At 36.1% G+C, this 15,845-nt stretch overlaps 1 protein-coding gene across 5 annotated transcripts in view; it reads right to left on the bottom strand.

Annotated features, from left to right (window-relative positions):
* slmb (beta-transducin repeat containing E3 ubiquitin protein ligase slmb) overlaps window positions 1-15,845 on the bottom strand; it is a 166,229-nt gene that overhangs the window by 72,338 nt on the left and 78,046 nt on the right. Inside the window, exon 1 of one of the 5 annotated variants that reach the window (XM_081762962.1) lies at window positions 9,982-10,077. The exons of 2 other annotated variants lie outside the window; for them this stretch is intronic. The gene's annotated coding sequence lies outside the window, so the exon portion shown is untranslated. Of the gene's footprint in view, window positions 1-9,801; window positions 9,825-9,850; window positions 9,873-9,981; window positions 10,078-15,845 lie in introns of those variants that run through there. 2 more of the 5 variants (XM_081762961.1, XM_081762960.1) reach the window with 2 other exon arrangements.

Raw genomic sequence — 15,845 nt, forward strand, 5'->3', positions numbered from 1 at the left:
ATTAAATAAGGCAGGTATTTACCGCGTCCATTGCGAATGTGATTCCTCATACATTGGCCAAACTAAACGTAATATTAACACGCGTGTGAAGGAACATGTTAGACAATCAAAAAAGTCACATGAAGAAGGCATGTACGGTTTAGCGCTTCATCTAAAACAACATTAACATAATATAAAACAGGTTATGGTAATAGGTTCAGCAAAATAAAAAGGAAATTAAAGAATCGTTCTTTATTCATAAATACAAACCTGCATTGAACCTTGACACTGGCAACATTGATCGAACATGGGTACCTACCTTTGATGGATACTTTAGATCTGGCAATAGTAGCCTAACATAGACTCCACGTTCTTTTTTTATTCATTTCATTCTTTTTTCATTCTGCTCTATCTATCTCAGGATCTTTTTTGTACGTTCTGGTTTTACTCCTTTTTTCTGCTTTCCGTATTAATCCTTTTTACCTTGCCACTGAGAAAGGAACCAGTTGAGAGTTCCGAAACGTCAAAACCTTTAAATTTTTCAAGGGAGGATTCATTGGTAGGTAGTCAATTTTTTTGTTAACACTGAATTTTAATTTAATGATGTACATAATGAAGAATTTAACTGCTAACTGTAAGTTCAATTTTCGCAGTCCACTTCAATAAGCCCAGCCAACTACATAAAAATTAAAATTTTAATAAAATACACAATAAATGCACGACCTCTAGTAGCCTCATTTTAAGCAGTATTCTTAATGCAATCATCTGTCACAGAACTGTTTATCTTTCAGAATTTTTGTAGCTCCTAGCAATGACAGGACTAAAAAGTCAGAGACAATATATAAGTACAACGTATTTGAACCATTACAAAATACAACTTTAGCTCAAGAAAAGCTTGAATGACTTCAGATTTTCATAATTCATCCGACTGTAATTCCAGTAAACAATGAACAAAATTCCATTCTTTGGTCCAAAATGATTTAATATATTAAATGTCAAGCAAATGTTACAACCAATATGAATTATCTTTTTTAAATCATTTTGCTTCGTTAAGTATATACATGTAACATTAACACGTGAAATCTACTAATAAATTAAATCCCAAAAAAGATTTCATAAATATACAATAAAGATTTCACAAATCTGCATATAATGTATTTTTAAAATATGAGAAACAGGTTCAAGCTGTTATCAAGAATTTGCACTGTTGGGAAGACTTTGATCCTTAATTAAGCTATTGGTATACATTCCACGCGTACTAGTTCTGCTGAACACCAGCAGAGGACCAGAGAACCAATATACTGCCACTCACGAAGCCCAAAAAGGTTCAGATCATAATATCGCGAAGAAACGTAACGCTGAGTGCTTTCTGAGACTTCCGCGGCTTTATCTTGTGGAATTACAACAACAAAGGGCCAACCATCGTGAGATGTACTACCGCGACCTCGTGACCAAGTTACGGGATGCAGTCAAAAAAAACAAAAAGGACGTCGAGGAATGCTAACAAAAGAAATGTGGCGGCTTCTCCTCGCCCATTCCCCTTAAAGAGACTTGAGTCATGCAGCCAGCCACCCTGAGTTTCGAAGTTTTCCCCTCACTCGTAATACTCCGGATCTCGCATCCACAGATTTTTTCCTCTTTCAGAAATTAAAGAAAGCCTTGTGTGGGAGGCGTTTCGATGTCATATCATTAGTGAATGCCACCTGGACAGCCAGATACACGACTTTTATCCAATAGGTTCCGCCGCTGTAGATCTCAGGTAGGAGGAAGATGTTCTGCTATTTGTGTGCCTTAAGGCATCCATGCTCAATCGGATTTAGGTTGGGTGACTGGCCGGCTATTCTATCCAAGCAACACCTCATTAGCGAAGAAATCGCCGATGAGGGTAGCTCTGTGTGGATGGGAATTATTGTATATGAAAAATTCGGGTCCAACGAAATCTAAAAATCCCACACAAATGACTCCAGAATCTTGTACATGTATTTCCACCGATTGATTCAATCAAGACTTTGACGATACCACTCCAAACGGCACCTTCCTTGCACGGAAAGAGATGTCTTTCGTGAAGACTCGAAACATTGGTCACAGCTCTGAAGCTAGTTGACATGCGAATAGGACGAGACTGACATTTTAGTCTAACTACGAGGGCGAGTCAAAAATTATCTAGCCTTTTGTCACAACTTTTCTTACATTGCGCACTGTCCTCACATATTTTATTGTTATGCCGTTGTGGTCATGCTGTGAGAGTGTGATCTTAATTCCTCCATTTTGCTTCCTTCGTTTGCAGATATATCATGGCTGCTACATTAGAAGTTTGCACCAAAGAGGAACAACGAGCAGTGATCCGATTCCCCTGGTCGGACGGTGTCAAAGTGTCAGACATTCATCGCAATATGGGAGAAGTGTACTATCATGTAAAACTGTGTTTATGAGGCTCGAGAAGTTTAAAAGTGGTCGAACAAGTGTAACGCATGAAGAGGGAGCACGACGTCCATCAACCTCTACTACATATGACAACATTCAGCACGCTCGAGAGATGGTCCTGGCGAATCACTATCGATGAGGTAGCAGCTGCTTTGAACATCAGTCATGGCTCTTCTCATCATATCATCCACGACGAGCTTGGTTTTCACAAAGTCTATGCACGGTGAGTACCAAGAAAGCTTACTGCAGAACACTCGTGTTAGGGTCTGTTAGCGCTTACTCACTCACTTCCAATAACGAAGGTGAGGCATTTTTAAGCAGAATAGTCACCGGCGATGAAACATGGGTTCATCACTATGAGCCAGAATCAAAGCGCCAGAGTATGCACTGGAAACACCCTGGATCTCCGACGAAGAAAAAATTAAAGACTGAGCCATTCGCAGGAAAGGTTATGTTAATTGTGTTTTGGGACTCACAGGGGCTCATACTGGCAGAGTTCATGGAAAAGGGAAAGACTATCAACAGTGCGAGTTTGCATGACAATGCACAGCCACACACGGCTCATCACACTATTGAAACCATCAACAAGCTGAAATTTGAGTTATTGGAACACCCTCCCTACAGCCCAAACCTAGCTCCATCTGACTTTCACTTGTTTGGGCCACTCAAGGATGCTTTGTATGGTCGCAGATTTGAGTCAGATTTAGACGTGCAAAATGCGGTGCAAAAGTGGCTTCACGTCACGACCTACCAAAAACCTTTTACTTTGAAGGAATACGTAAGCTCGTTGACTGTTGGGCCAAGTGCATTGATAAGGAGGGAGATTACGTAGAAAAATGATGTCCATAGTATAACCCTAGCTTCATGTAAATAAATTGTAGAATGAAAAGTGTAGATAATTATTGACTTGCCCTCGTAGTATAATCATCTTATACCTTCGTCGCCCTTGAACTATCTTGGCCCGATCTCGTGTCATTGATTACATAAGTGTAACAACAATTCGAGATATTCATATCTCTGGATACTTCTACTCGTATCTGTTCCGCCTCAATTTCTGAGAAAGGTCTAATTACAGTTTGAGCCATGACAACGTAAGTGAATACCACTAGCAGAAACAATACAACTACCTGACACCTCTCCTTTGAACGGAACACTACTTACCCTTTAGATGAAGAGAGACATATTGACCGCATTATGTCGTTATTGTAACTCCCACCACTTTTGAAAAACATTCATATTACCTTTCTTTTGCTTGTATCCTGTTACACCCTCTTAAGTGTTGTGTCATTTGCAGAACATATCAAAACTTTTATCCCTTTAATTTTGCACAATATGTATCTTCGCCACTAATGGTGTAAGTTCTTTTTATCATCAACATTAAGTATTTGAGGCATAAAATTAAACTAAGTGCGAGGTCAACTTTCATAAAATGTGGAACTACCGATGCTGAGTGGAATGAAGCAGCGAATATTTCGTGCGAACAATGCCAAGTTAAAACATAGTCGCCAACTGAAAGCATAAAATGCATTGTATTATAATTAATTTCAATTCCCGTGCCATACAGCAGACAGTACATTCACGTATTACATGTAAGTTTTAGAACAAGAACACCACTATTCGGATACGTTTTTACTCACAAACTTTGTCTATGCAGACCTATCACTGTGCAAAATTTGAGAACAGTCTCGTGTATGATCGCGAGTAACATTCTACGAATGAAAAGCAAAATTTAAGCTATGCGCTTCGCATCTATTAGCTCCACATAAACCAAGTAATTCTAGAAACGTATTATAAATGTGTTGGAAACGTTTTTCTGATATGAATTACAACGTAATAGGGAGTATTCCCTTAATTTCTTGTCAAATAGTTTCCCTTTTATTCTAATAAACTTGAATTTACGTGGTTCAAATTTGATCGTTACTGCACGTACATCACAAACCACTTCGCATATTTAGACCAAATATATATAAATGAAAGGCACTATGTTTGTAACTTCCTACCTCTTGAACCACTTCACTGATCTCCATTAAATTTTCAACATAGATGAAGTTCGGGCCTGGGTTGTTTTTTATCATTTCAATGAGCTGGTTTTTGAGTTTAGCGTCTCTTTCACCAGTGAGGCTATATGAGACGTGGGCCTACTAATTAACGTGGAATCCGAACCACATGAGCTCCCGTCGGAAATCGAATCCGGATCTCACACGCCAAAGGCGTGTCGCTAACTGCTTAACCACGAATTAACTCTTTATCGTTTTAATTTGACGGTACAACGTAAGAGAGGAGATATATAAAAATAAATAAAACTTAACTCTTGAACCACGTGACCGATCTCGATTAAATTTGCCACAAAGATGAGGTTCGGGCCTGGGATGGTTTGTGTCATTTCACTTTAACGGTTCAACGTAGGGAAGAGGGGGGAGATATTTAGAAACGATCAAAATGGCCGATATTAGTGTCGAATCCATACTTTTCGGGGTCGCTGAGATGAACAGTGATACTTCTAATAACGTTTAAATCCAAATTCAGCCCCGCAACTTGGAGGAGGGTATATATGATCGAAAATGACCGATATTAAGTGCCGAATCCATAGTTTTCGGCGTCGCTCAGATGAACAGTGGCACTTCTGATGCCGTTTAAATCTAAATTCAGCCCCTAATGTCCAAAATGAAAATGTATTCTCTCCGTGCGAAGAATGGGTATTCTGCTAGTCTATTATAAAAACGATGTTGCCTGTAGTTTATGATCACATTGCGAAGAAACGATCGAAGTCTGAACTGAATTTTGGAACGTAGTTAGTACTAATCTTTAGCGAAGTTTTTTACTTTGATTAAAGAATGTATCTGTAGGTTCAAATTTAAAAAAAAAAGTTACGAACCTGTTACATCAAAAAGATGAAATTCACTATATAAATTACTCATTAAAAATAAATGGACACATTCTCAGGGTTTTGTTTATAATTCCCGTTTTACGGGAGGGAAGGGGGGCAATAAGGGGCATTTTCTATATTTCATTCTTCACACTGAAATTGATGTTGCCTGAAGTTTGTGATCGCGTCAAGGGAAAAAAAATAAACAATGTAACAAGTTGAACTGAATTTCTGAACATAGTTAATACCTACTCGTGCTGGAATTTTGTCATTCAATTCAATTAACGGGCGTACCTTAGAGGGACAGGAGGAACAAATTTCCCATAAAGCTATTGTCCCTGTGCGAAAAATGGGCATTTCAGTAATAATAAATATAATAATAATAATAAAATAATATAAATTTATTGTGTTACAAAAATAACGAAAGCAAACACGTCAGCCTACTTGATTCTGTGCTTTACACAGTGACGTGCTTGTCTATCGTACAAAATCTGTGCCAAATCTCGAAAATGTATGAGCCAAGTATAAGCAGAAGAAAGCAATGAACGATGAATAGAGACGGGAATGAGCTTAATGGATGTCTCCAATTGGCATTACGAACATATATATTACCAACAATGGTGACAGAGTCTTAAACTGTGCCATCACTATTGCAATCGAAAATTTTACAGATGCACCTGACGAAACAGGCTGGCAAGTGCCAAGTACAGACGTGATTCATACACAATACAAAAGTTAGGCTCTCTCTATCACGGGAATATAAAAATTTAAAAATGATCCTGAAATGATATATAGTATTTCAAGGCCGTCAAATACTAAAAATTATACGGTTTAATATATAAGTATAGCATACCAAAAAAAAAAAAAAAAAAAAAAATGCGAAAGGTATGGGAGCTTAGGATCATGACATATTCCTGTCGCGTGAAAACTTTCTGACACCTTTCAAGCAACATAATGTAAAAAATGAAAAATGAGCTTTCATAACTTAAAATATTTCAGTTTTACGTCCCACGATTATGCCGGCTGAGCTAAAGGAGACGGTGATGATGAGAAATGAATGGTGGAATGTAGAAAGTGGTGGGAGGAAACGGGAGAACCCCGAGAAAACCCATGCACACGGTGTTTGTCCACCACAAAGTTAATTTGCTACATAATGTAACAGTAGTATGAATATATTATATAATTGTTACACTACTATATTATGTAACGTTATGGTATTTTTTCACCTGTATGCTTATTGCAGTATATTTGACAATCTGTAGAGTACATTATCATGAGTAAGAGTCTATTCGACTTTACTACTCGAAACAACAGCCAGTAAATAAACAACTACACTTATTATAATGATTGTGCTATTTCTATGCATTATTCTCGTACTAAACGTATCAATTATTTTTTTTCTTTACTCTGGAATATGTGGTTTCACAATATATTTAATACAGATGACCTAGAGTTTCAGAGTGCGGTTCTACAGGTCTTTCAAGTTGCCAGCATGTAATACGTTTTGTCATTCAGATTAAAGTAGTCTCCAACAGTTGCGGATCCAGGGAGGAGAAACTTTTTTATTTTATATATATAAATAAAACCCATCCCAGAGTTTGAAGCTGTTAAAAGTAGCTCTTAGTAGCTGTATGACAACCCACCGCCCCCCAGAAGTCGGTCCTGGATCCGCCCCTGGTCTCCAATGTCTGTCAACCAACTATACTCTTGTGCTGGTTGCCTAACATAAGGATCCCAACCTTAGCAACACCCTAGCGTCAATGTTAATCTTATGGGCTTAAAAAGAGTCCTAAAATCTTAAATAAAAATAATAATACAGCTCGTGTTTTAAAAATATGAATGAAAATTGGCAAATGTACACAAAATTTGGAACTGACTAGCGAAAACGGCATCCTTCTAGAACCTGTGGTTACTAAGACCTAATTGTAGAAAGAAATTGGCCACAAATATATAAAACGTAGCGTTTTAATCTTCCGTTCGTAACAGGAGTGACGCGTAACCCCATCTCAGATTATTTTGTTGTATATTACTGGCAACGCTGTCCTCAGATTTTCGCGCCTTCGTATATACTCCAGAACCGTATTTGTTTATATCGTGAGCAATCTTCGGTCATTTCATGTTGGATGTTTGCAACATGGTTGTTTCTCCGTTTGCTTTTTTACCTTCTTCCCTTAATTATTATTTTTAAATACCAGTGCACAATTTACGTTCCTTAGTGCTTGTTTTTCAGAGGAAACCAAGTCACTGTACAAAATCACATGATTCACATCTAATTTCTTTTCCAAATCTTTCACACTATTTGCCACCAAAGCTTGGAATGACACCCGTGAAAGCATCAGAAACTCTGGTTCAGTGTTGACTTTTAAATGTCGGCTTAAAGAATATCTTTCTAATGATCCTCAGTAAACAAAACAAAACAAAACAAAACAAAACAAAAAAAATATGTTAAACACGAAACTACATGTGTATGTACGTATATCGTCGTCGGCAATTCAAAACCTGCTATGTGCATTTTGCAGGAGAAGCGAAAAACAGTATCCTGGTTAGATTTTTCGCTTTATAAAAGTGATATTATAAGTAATATTTGATGCTGCACGTAACTTGATATCTTCTCAAGTTACTTGAGAAGGTATCAAGTTACGTGCAGCATCAAATATTACTTATAATATCACTTTTATAAAGCGAAAAATCTAACCAGGATACTGTTTTTCGCTTCTCCTGCAAAATGCACATAGCAGGTTTTGAATTGCCGACGACGATATATTATACACAACCACTTAAGTATGTGCATCATTTTATCTATACATAGTCAATCAAAGGAATGTATTTTATGTTATATATAATCAAGATTGACTTCTTTGTTTCTCTCTCCTTGTATAGTTTAAGATGTCTTCAGCATTGTCGCTTGTTTAGTTTAGTGTTTATTTTGTAAGTTTTATTTTCACTTTTCATGTTTTATTTTCTTTGTATTGTTCTGTGTCTGTAACTCTTTAACGTTGCCTAAGTGTGTGTATCCTTTTTATTCTCGTTGTAAATAAATAACTAAATAAACTCTATTATGAGATCCGATTGTAAAAGAAAAATTGTAAATGGTTGAGCGGAAGAAAAGGTTATGCCTTAACTCCGCCATTTTAAATAATAAATAAATAAATCGCTTCCGTACTAGCATGCACATTTTCGGTAACAAAATCTGACAATCAAGACTGTTTTCAAACTTATTCAAAATTCAGTTTACTGTTCGACCACAGAGAATTTTCTTGGCGTTGGTGAAATATAGATACGAAAAATTCCACATATGCTGCCAATTTCGACAAAAAATCCCAATATCCCTTTCTGAGAAACTAACGTTTAAAAAAACCCAGCAAAATGGGACTTTTCCCACGGGTTTACATCACTGGTTTACCAACCTACAGTGTATAATTTGTTACCGACAGAGGGTTAATATATGGATGCGTTTGTTTATTGTTTTAATTTGGAAAGTTCTTTTATGATCGACATTGAAGGATTTGGTCCCTTGCTTTTCGTGACGGAGCAAAGTCTCGTCTTGACATCCACATTAAACTCCCAAATAATCTTACGACTTAAAAAGAAAGAAAAAATAATAATACTTTATACAAAATGACATTGAACCTTTCTCCACTTATCCTGCAGAAAACTGCTTCAAGATACAAATGAAAATGAAGTACTAATGTTTATTTGGAGGATTTTTATTGAAGATTATTTCTCGAGTGACCATGATTTTAGGTGAGAAGTCAATTATTTTCAACAAAACTGAACTGAGTAAAAACGAACATATTCCTAACCAATCCTCTGATATCTATATAATAAAGCCGTAACTTCTCAATTCGATACATGATATTCATAACCTTACACCATTCCAACACTCAAGCTCCCGATTTCTAACTTTATAAAGTAGCAAAGGAAAGGAGCTGACAATCTTATCCACGCCGTACACCCTTAATGGCTCTACTACTACGGTAGGGACAGAACAGGTATCCGAGTAGAACAGACACTGAATCACTTTCGAGATGCTTTGGGATGAAGAAGGAATAAACCTCATCAAAACAGAAGAATTATTATGATGAGGGGTGCGTAATGCATGCTTTTGTTTTAATGGAAGTAAATATTAATTCAGTTTACTACACTATTACCACAGAGAGACTTCTTTTCTTTTAGAATCTCTGGAGTTTGTAGATTTATTCTTCCGTCGGCAACTATTTAAGAAATCACTTAAAGTACACACACGACTGTCAACGTAAGAAATCACACATACACACACGACTGTCAACGTTTGCTTACCGGCTTATATGTTTATCATTTACTACTCTCTCTCATATACACAGAAATAAATAATCACTTATTTAAAAAAAAAAAAAAATCACTGCTGTTGATATGCAACACATTACATACAAAATTTAACCTTGTGGGATGATTATTGCTACACAGACACGAGATCATGGGAGAGGGAGGAGAAATGAAAATGATCTTGACCAACTGGATATAAACGACTTCCAAGAGTCTACCAAACTAACCGGTTATCCTTAACCTTCGTTGTCAATGGTGAGTTGAAACAAAAATTACCCCGTTAAAAGCCTGGACTTCATCTGAATAACTATTTCTCACTATTGTTCACGTAACTTGAATATAAACGAAATGTTTCATTACGAAGCCATCAACGTCAACGAACACAATCGAAGAAAGGACTGACGTACCGTTATTCTCGGTTCTCTAAGTAGCAATGCTCTCAACTGAGTGGCGATGTCGCGGCAAGCTACTTCCAAAGCTATAAACCGTGCTTCTCCTGTGAATACGAGATCTCATCCTGATTGGAAGAAATATCTTATGCCGTCACTCGGCGCAATGCATTGCGCAGCGTTGCCACTCTCTTCACTACAATCCTATCAGTGATGCCAATTGAAGGGAAATTTCCCTTGGCGCAGGGAAATTTTGAGTAAATTTTGGAGAAAAGGGAAAAAGGGAAATTGCTTGTAATCTCTCAATACTGCAGGGAAATTTGAACCTCTCTTCAGTCATTTATAGATTGAATGTATTTACGTATCTGATTAATCTCATTAAAATTCAGTATAAATTCAACATCCTATTTGTTCCAAACATAATCCGTTGAACATTTTTCACATACATTCTCTAAAGTTATCTTGCTTTGCATTCGTTAATATTTATCAACATTACACATCGATCATCATGTTCAGTAAAATTCGAAACATTACAACAATGCTTATTTAAAATCTTTTATCAAAATTAATCTTCCCATTGTTGAATTAAATGCAATGCAATAAGATGAAATATTTCTCAATTAAATTATCATTCCAACTATTATAACAGTTTGGTTTGGATTCGTGTTCGGGACGTGTCATGAATGTAAATATGTATAATGTAAATATGTAAATATATATATGGGCGAATACTGGGACATTAGTGTATGTGTGTATGTTTACAAATTTTCTAGTGACTGTGCGCACGGAATTATAAATTCTTAAGAATTCCGCATCTCTAAACTTTGATTTAGTTTGTATTTGCTTACGAACATTCCTCGTGTGCAGCCAAAGACAGTAGCAGCTAGAGTTTTCTTTGTAACTGTTCGCATTCGTTTCAGTAAATATGGGAGTGCTGTTCTTAAGTAAGTACATACCAAATATATACTTAATGTTTTCTTTGTATCTTAGGTTACAAAATATTAAAATCTATCATGATATCAAGGATAAAAATTAAATTTACATAATATTTATTTTATATTTTTTATGATTTATTTAAGTTGTCCGTCCTGACCGAGGTATTTATAGGGTTTTTCCTCACTCACACCAGGCAAATACAGAGATTGCACCTTTAACATAGGTCCTGACCTACACCTTTCCATATCCTTTCCCCTCCTCTACCGCGACGCCTTAGATATCTAAACAACAAATCAAGTTCAAATTCTGCATAAGCTCAAAGGAAGGCTGTCAGGTATCTGCTTGTATGTGGTTATAAGATTGGGGTTGAGGGGGTGGAAGCGAAAACTATTAAAAATGCGTTTACTAAGTACAGTACTTGAACGGTTTGCATGAAGGGAAATTTTGTCCGGAAAGGGGAAATTCTAAAGCTCGTGAAGGGAAAACGGCTCTGAAGGAATTGGCATCACTGAATCCTATCCAAGTACGTTGGACATTCATCTCGGTATACTTGAATCTCGACGAAAACAAAGTTAACTACAAAAGGATCAAAGGGCATTGATTGACACCTGCATGCAATTAGGAAACAACATTACGCATCTAAGGTGCGCAAGGTACTAACGATGTAAGGGTGGGAATGGAGACATGATGTTAATTTCGCGGTGTGCATGGAACTTGTTTTACAACTTCTTGAGATGTTTATATTCTTGAAAGATTTTAAAATGAGATGTGTCAATGTTGATTTGCTTACATACAGTAACTAAGGATATTAGGGTCAGAAATGTTGGGAATGCATTGTTAAAACTTTTAAAAACTGTGTTTCACGTCCTCGTGTCTATTAGAACTTTTTTTTTTTCGTTGTGAGGATGAATGAATAAATAAAAAAACATTGAACAATACGCCAATAATCGAACAACATACTAAGTGAACTGTTGCAAAAAACTGGTCGGTATGTTTCACAAATAAAAAGTAAAATCGATCAAAGCAAACATTATTATTATTCTGTGTTATAATTTTAGGAATACATCATTACATCTACAAACAGGTAATGTGTCTGATGAAGACAACGATATATTACCGAAACTAACAGATAAACTAGAACCAATTGAACCTGCGCTCTCTACACAGCTCACCATTCGCATATACGCATGAATCGCCTTGTCATTCTTCACAATATCTTTACATGTTCCTTTACAGACACGACAGACACAAGTGAAAGACGTCTTGACAAAAATCGGCAAAAGGCACCAAAAAGAGATTTTTTCGATTACTTTTTCAATATCTCGCACCGTTTGCAAGATTTGAGCCAAATTTCAGTTGGAGTTCCTGATTCATGTATTATCAGTGTTTTCTTTCTTCTTGCATGCAGTATGTAATAAGCAAATACATTACACATACAATTATAATGTCAGTGATATATATGGTGTTCATTGGGCAAAACATTCCAAACAATAACGATTAAACTTAAGAGTGGAGAAATGGTTATCCTTCGTTTTCATTATCATTTGGCCATGAAACAAACGCCTGAGAGGTATACAGCCCCCATATTCAATTATTGTGTTGGAATGCATAATGCGTAGGATATGATGCTTAATTTTTTTTTTTAATTTCAACACTTCCCCTGTACCCATAAAAATGTAATAAAGAAATAATGGCCATTTTTTTAAAATATTCAATTAAACTGGACAATCTACATAAAATTTGCAATCGATCAGTGAAAACGTCATCTTTCTAGAGCATGTAGTTTTCGAGATCTCATTGACGAAAGGATTGGGCACAAACATAAACGTCCACAAACGTAAAGTTTAAAAGAACTCCAAAGATGGCAGCACAATTCATTTGCATTGCTTTTGGAAAAGGCTTATTATAATACAAAGGATTTGAACAATAATTTAAACAAACAAACTTTATGAAAAAGGCCTATTTAAATGATTATTTTTTAAAGTACACATAGTTTAAAATATTTGTCTTTGTTAAACGTGAAATCACAAATAACCGTAAATGATAGGTTTGTAATCCAAAGTTATAGGTTGGCGGTCAAACGCTTTTGTTGCTATTGTAGCATTTTAATAGGTAGATATTTGCTTTAATCAGATTTTATTTTTATTAAAATTAAATGTGATTCCAAAGCTAGAAAAGCACTATTTACGGTATTTCGTTTTTCCAAGTCCATAACGCCTAACACTAACGGGAATATAGTTTTCATTCACTTATTGCATAATATTGATCCAGTTACCACACAATGCATCATCACGGATGCACTAAATAGTGATGAAGTCATTGCAATTTTAGGGGGGAGGGTCGAAAATTAGACATTTCAACCCGTTAGTTACTGACAACTTATATAAAAAATAATTTACATAAGAACAATAAATACGTTTAGTTAATATTGTACTATAATGGCGGAGGGGTTATGGAAGAACAAAACCAAGGAAAAAGTATAAAAGTACACATTGCTTAACTGAAAACACGTGTCAGGAGAATTTATATGGAATAGAGTGTGCCATGGACCTTCGGAGGATGGTTACGTCTTGTAACATGAAAACTCAGTGTATAATAATGTATATTTTCACTGCTTCTTGTAATGAATGGAAATAGAATGCCAAAATTTTCGACACTGGAGCATAAAATACGAGACAATCAGGGAAACGAATAGAAGGAATGTATATTATCGTTATTTTTATATCTAGGAATTATTTAACTGTGAATACAATGTACTGCTTTTATACGTTTCGAGTGGGTACGAGAGAACATTCGTGCAATGGAAAAGTGTTCCTTGCTAATAATTAGTGATAATATTAACAAAACTACCTCAAAGGCAGTTCGATTATTCATTTCAGGATGCCAGCCAATAGAATCCTGCACGTGGTGCGTTGGTGCTGCTGGATTCGAAATATACAAAAGGCGAGCTTCACTGTGCAACGATATGCCTCTTTCACAACTGAGCCCACTTGATAGTATTTTTTAACTGTATTTTTCTTCAGTTTTGCCACATTAACTACATAAATTTAAAATCTTACGGCACATCTATAAAAACCGAACTTTCTTCCGTAGCTAATGCCTTAAGTTACTTTGTATTTTTGATCTTAAAGAAACATTAGCTACGGAAATGCAACTGACTGACTACGAAACAACGAAAAAAATTAATGTTATCATTTTGAAAGATATAAATAAATAAAATCTTTTCTATTAAGCATTAACTTTATTTCGGTGCACCATGGTTCCGTCAGAGCATATCGTTTGAGAATGGCTGCCACATGGTACTGGAAGCCACTTTTTTTCAGCATGGAATATCCTTTGTTCCTACCAGGGGCGGATCCAGGACCAACTTCTTGGGGGGGGAGCGGTGGGTTGTCATACCGCTACTTTTAAGGGCTCCAAACTTTGGGATGGGTTTTATTTACATATATAAAATATGAAAGTTTCCTCTTCTGGGGGGGCCTGGATCTGCCCCTGGTTCCTACTTTGACCGGTAAGTGTGATATTTAAGCTACAACGCGTAAACCCAACACAATTAAATAATATTCCCATGCTCTGACGGCTCTCTCTCTTAGTTCGTTATCTACGATAAGCGTGATACAATTCGTATCATCGATCCTCACGTTTGTTTCCTTATTTCGAGTTAAGGAATACTGATAAAAAAATATATATATATACCAGAACTCTCAAAATTATAAATTATAAATTTCCTTCATACTCTTTTCCAGAACCGAAGCTTTACATGTGAACTTACAATTTAATGTGCGATTAGAAAATGTGTTGTCACCAGGAATCGAACCTGAACTTTCCGCACCGAAAGCAAAAGGCTAACCATTTACCCATGACGAAGACGATTATGTAAGAGCGTAAGAAAAGAAATAGTCCAAGAAAATTGTTTCATACACTGGCAATCCTGATTTCTCTCTCTCTCTCTCTCTCTCTCTCTCTCTGGGCAAGGCAGACCAGATTTTCACCCACACAATGTGTTTTACTGCCTTCAGGTTAAATGTATGCTTAAAACAATAAGTGATTATTCTCTCTTTTGGTTATAGACTAAAGACCCTAAATGTCAAAGTATCTACACCTGTTCCTTCAATTCCATTTTTAACTATTCATACTCAATAACAATAATAAAAAGGTTCAACTACTGTAACAGATAAATTTTATATTTTTATGTTGGTGTCCGAAATCCGTTGCTCTTCGGTTTACTAGAAATTAATAATTATGTTCCGTATTTGACAACAGAAATAAACATGAGATGGAAGCTAACCTCTAGATTTTACAGACTGGTTATCATTAAAGTATAGCTACTCAACTGACTTCAAACAGAAATTAACAACAAGCGAACAATATTTGGAAATGTTCACATTACTAATTTTGCGTGCTTAGTTCTGAGACGTAGTAATATTACTGACAGACAGACTGATAACGATTAGCACTACAGTTGGCAAAAGTTAACATGGGTTTGCACAAGAGAAGCGTATGTGCGTTCCACTAACTATTTTATCAAAATGATAGCCATACCCCGGTTGAACTTGGTAAATATCGCTGCACCAAAGGGTTACGGAGATGATCAACTTCAGTGATGATTTCAGAAATTCTCAGAAGGGACTTCGAATAAACTGAGGAAGGTGAAAGTAGTACTGCGAAGATACTAGTAACTCAGGCTGAGCACGAGTCAAGTTTATTTATTTATTTATTTATTTTATTTGACTTTAGTGTCCTTTTCAGCAGCAACGCTGTATGACTAAAGACACGATTTTTTGGTGACACGCGAAATGTATTAGTTTTGTATAAAAATGTTGTGTACACCTAAAAAAAAAAATATTTTTTCACTATTTGTTATGCTATAGAACGCTCGCGATTAAACGTGAAATTCTGTCGAATTAGCGAAATTTGCACCAAGTCTCGATATTCCACGAAATTTA

This window comes from Thermobia domestica, chromosome 1 (genome assembly GCF_964235325.1).
Source record: "Thermobia domestica chromosome 1, izTheDome1.hap1.1, whole genome shotgun sequence".
Taxonomy (NCBI): domain Eukaryota; kingdom Metazoa; phylum Arthropoda; class Insecta; order Zygentoma; family Lepismatidae; genus Thermobia; species Thermobia domestica.